General features: G+C 37.9%; 1 protein-coding gene across 1 annotated transcript in view; it reads left to right on the top strand.

The window, feature by feature from the left end:
• The window catches only part of si:ch211-117c9.2 (solute carrier family 26 member 6), a 31,655-nt gene that overhangs the window by 16,818 nt on the left and 9,837 nt on the right, over window positions 1–5,000 (top strand). The window lies entirely within an intron of this gene.

Raw genomic sequence — 5,000 nt, 5'->3', positions numbered from 1 at the left:
TTCTGTGTTTACTCTTTCAACCCAAACTACCCAAATGACCCTGTTCAAAAGTTTACATACCCTATTTTCTGATGCTGAATATGGCCCTGTTTAACATCAGGGACCGCTCTAAATTGTTTGTGGTAGTTGTGGATAAGGCTCTTAATGTTCTCAGATGACAAAACAGCACATTCTTCCTGGCAGAATGGTTGTTTCCTATAATATTTTTGGGTGTCTTGCTGGAACCTCACATTTGAGGTTTCCCCTGAATGGCTCAATGATGTTGAGATCAGGAGAGTGAGACGGTTGCTCAAAAACTTCATTTTATTCTTACTGAAGCTAATGACGGATTGATTTGGCTTTCTGTGTTGAAATATTGTCATGTTGGCATGTCCAAACAATGGACCATGTGCAGTTTCAAGGCTGATGTGTGTCAAGTTTCCTCCAGTATTTTTCACAGGGCAATGTATTCATCATTCTGCGAGTATGGACCAAAAGTATAGTGCATTTGTAACTCAAAGTCCCCATGACATCAGTGGTCCATGACCATGTTTCACAGAAGGGATGGTGTAACTTTCATCATAGGCTCCGTTGACTGTTCTCCAAATGGTACTGTTAATAGTGGCTGAAAAAAGTTCCATATTGATCTCATTTTTCCAAATGACTTTGTCACAGGCATTCTGATGCTTCTCACTATGCTATTTGGTGTATCATATGCAAAATAACATGTTTGCATTTTTGCAGTAATGGCTTTCTCCTGGCAATCCCCGACAGCCCATCTTTCCTCAAGTGCCTCTTTGCTGTACAGTTTAAAACATTTTTTCATGTTGTCCTATATTTCACCTGAAGTTATTTTTTGGTTGTCCTATGCCTCCTGAACAATTTCCCTTGCAATGATCATTGCAATGCAATGATTCCCTTGGCCAATGGCTTGATTCCAACCAAACCCCCTCATATTGCATTTCTGAATTGAAATTCCAACAGTGACAACATGACAATATTTTAGTGAAGGATGTTAAGTCAATATTCCATAGGAATCTTTCACTTGGTGATACAAGCACCAAATATGGTTCACAGGTGCTTCAGGAGCTACTTTCCTAGAAAAGGTCGCTATCCAGGTGGAAAAACAAGATGGCAGCCATTTTTCAAGATGGCCGCAATACAGATATAATACAGATACCATTACGGAAGTGACAAAAGCACCAAACTTTGCATGGTGTTTCTTTAGGGTATATGCTGTAATTCAAGCCTCGGAGCCCTCGGAAAAAGAAAAACATTCTACCATGTCATATACAATATGTCATGCATTACCTTGTTATTACATGACATTTTACTTAGCTGACGATGTTAATATAGTCCCGAACTCAGCAGAGATGAAGCAAGGGCAGGGGTAGCCTGCTTGAGCAGATTGCTGCAACTACAAAAATGTTCATAGTGTGAAAGTATGGGTGAGTCTGTGCTTACATGTTTGACAGCAAATGTAACATTGTGAAAATGTTGAGAAGATTCTTGGTCTGAATTAAAATGCAATTAAAATGCATTTCCCACACTAAAACTATGGTGAGAATAGACTGCTGCTAATGCTCGCTCAGCTGCATCTGAATTGGGAAGAGTCATTGCAAGATGATGTCCAGGGTCATTTTCTCCATCCTCTAATTTCCATAACAGATATTTTTTATGTGTATGAGAGAGGGTAAAGGACAATACCTCTCCATGTGTATGAAGAACCCATAAGATCACCTAATTCTAAATTTTCACAAGTAGCATTATGTCTATAGTGACTGCATTTCAGTCTTTAAGAATGGCATTACAGATCACTCAATATACATGTAGGCTATATCTTCAGTTCAAATCAAATGGGAATGATTTCTAAGTAGGTGTTGAGTAAGTAGGCAGAGGTGTGAGAATTGTTTTTTTTCCTCCTGAATTTGCAAACAAGTCCTCACCTAGTACTTGTCACAAGTTGCATTACAATAAACTCAGTAATCATTGAGTATTTCAATTGCTACTTCAAAAATGACAGCTGATGGACAACATGTTACCTACCGTAGGTCTTTGCCACCTTTAAGAGAAATATCTATGTTAAAAAACAATTCTCATATGGTATATACTATATATATATATATATACACACAAAATGCCATATGACTTTTTTAACCTTCAAGATTTTGAGTGGTAACAGTAACATAACTCATTCCCACTAAATCTTTTTGCATCATATTGTACATGACCTCAGAATGCTCTAAATGTTTCAGTTCTGTGTAGTTGTACTGTACAGTACAGTACAGTACAGTACAGTAAAGTACAGTAGCATACAGTATGGTGCCGTATAGTAAAGTACAGTACAGTAGAGTATAATACAGTAGAGTATAGTACACTACAGCACAGTACAGTGGCATACAGTACAGTACAGTACAGTACAGTAGCATACAGTACGGTGCAGTACAGTAAAGTTAAGTAGCATACAGTACAGCACAGTAACATACAGTATGGTGCAGTACAGTAAAGTACAGTAGCATACAGTACAGTAGAGTGTAGTACAGTACATTGCAGTACAGTACAGTAGCATACAGTACGGAGCAGTATAGTAAAGTACATTACAGTACAGTAGAGTATAGTACAGTACAGTACAGCACAGTACAGTAGCATACAGTACGGTGCAGTACAGTACAGTACAGTAGCATACAACAGTACGGTGCAGTATAGTAAAGTAAAAGTACAGTAGCATATAGTACGGTGCAGTACAGTACAGTACAGTACAGTGTGGTATATCACATTACAGTACAGTAGAGTACAGTACAGTACAGTACAGTATAGTACAGAACAATACAGTACAGTACAGTATAGCAGAGTACACTACGCCACAGTACAGTACAGTATAGTCTTGATGACTTGTAGGCTACTTTGACAGCTGTATCCCTCCAAAGCCAATGGTATTTCCACATGTTGTTGTTTAAAGTTTTTGAAAGACTTGAGTGTGTGAGAGAGGGAAGGCAAGCAGATATGTTTTAAACAAAGGACCACACGCACAAATAAAAAATAACAAGCAATCAATAAATTAAGTGGTTAGGTAGCCAACATGTCATCTAAGTTTAAGCACAAAGTAGACCAGAAAACCATTTTGCTAATACATACAATACATAAAGTATTTGTCAATACTGTATGGTGTATTGCACATTGATTATTCATAATTTCCCAAGCATAAAGGCCCCTATCACTCCACAGTACACTTAGGACTTGAGATATAAATATCTGAACACAAATCAATATATATTTTATTTTGTAATGACCTTATAGAGGTAGATAATCCAAGCTGACACATGATATGTACATGTATTATTCACTTGATTGATATAAAAATTGAGCATTTCACTAGGGCTCCTAGGCTTAAATCATTGAGGGGGTCCTAAGGAAGCATCGTGCAAAGTTTCACGCTTTTGGCAGCACCGTAACAGTAGTGCCCTTTTTGTCCCATAACCGATTCCAATAATATGTATTGTGGCTATCTAGGAAAATGGACGGCCATCTTGGATTTCAAGTGGCCTGCATGCCTTTTCATAAGAACACATACAAAAGAAGTGTGTCTAAGGAGTATCTATGACAATTCCAGTGCTTGTATCACCATTTGAACAGTTGTTTCAGTTGCTAATTCATATCTGCATGGCGGCCATCTTGGAAAATGGCCGCCATTTTGTTTTTTCACCTGGATAGCGACCTTTTCTAAAAGAGTAGGGTCTGAAGCACCTCTGAACCAAATTTGATGCTTGTATCACCAAGTGAAAGATTGTTTGAGGTATTTGCTGCACTATTTGGACACATAAAGCCAAATCAACCCGTCGTTAGCTTCAGAAAGAATAAAATGAAGGTTTTTGAGCGACCATCTCACTCTCCTGATCTCAACATCATTGAGCCACTCAGGGGAAACCTCAAATGTGAGGTTCCAGCAAGACACCCAAAGATATTATTGGAAACAAACATTTTGCCAGGAAGAATGTGCTGTTTTGTCATCTGAGAACATTAAGAGCCTTATCCACAACTACCACAAACAATTTAGAGCGGTCCTTGATGTTAAACAGGGCCATATTCAGCATCATAAACTAGGGTATGTAAACTTTTGAACAGGGTCATTTGGGTAGTTTGGGTTGTGATCATGCAATGAGTGAAAAAAAAGGTTTTGTCTAATCCTTCATATTTTGTGAGAAATCGCAGAGAAAGCGTATATTCTGCTGGGGTATGTAAACATATGAGCACCACTGGTATGTTGTGATCTTGTTTTTGTTCATGGGCTTAGTATATGTGTGTCTGCTTTTCTTCCCTATGGCTCAGAGCAGTACTCAGGTAAACACTAAGCAAACTCAGAAAATTCAGAAAAACTCAGAAAAAAAGTGTTAAGCTGTCACACTGCCCTGTCAAACATGATATAGGATTGACAGGGGTGATGCTTCATGGGTTTTCCCAGAGGCTGTTTACACCTAAAGTACTGTATGGATATTTTTGAAAACTCACCAGTTTACACGTAAACTTTGTTTTGGAAACCACCTTTTTAATGTCTGGTTAAAAAAAGAAACATCCCTTTCAGGGGGCTAAAACGTATCTGTCACAATCGAGTTTTTATTTTTATCTTCATGTCCAGTTTACACGTAAAGTGATAAAATATGTATATATATGTATATATTTTTTTAAATATCCACATACGTGTAACCAGCACCTTAATAGGAAGACGCAAAATAGTCCTATAACAAAGGAGGTGTCACTGTCCATTCTAAACTCATTTTCCACCAAAATACATTGTTGTTGTCTTCCCTCTTCCTAGTTGCAGTTGCCTATTAGTGGATCATTTGTTTGTTTCCACACACTTTTATCATGTCTGTTCTTGGTTATCATGTTATTGTCTTGGTTATTCTCGGTAGAAGTGAAGATGTGTTTAATATTTTCAAAGAAACGCAGCCCCATGAGACAGTGGTTGTGGTGCTCAAAATACTATGTAGTTAGTGTCTAGCAGTAAGAGGTCATGCAACTAT

The sequence above is a fragment of the Engraulis encrasicolus genome, chromosome 10 (assembly GCF_034702125.1).
Source record: "Engraulis encrasicolus isolate BLACKSEA-1 chromosome 10, IST_EnEncr_1.0, whole genome shotgun sequence".
Lineage (NCBI taxonomy): Eukaryota > Metazoa > Chordata > Actinopteri > Clupeiformes > Engraulidae > Engraulis > Engraulis encrasicolus.
This window is presented reverse-complemented; position numbering and strand designations above follow the sequence as displayed.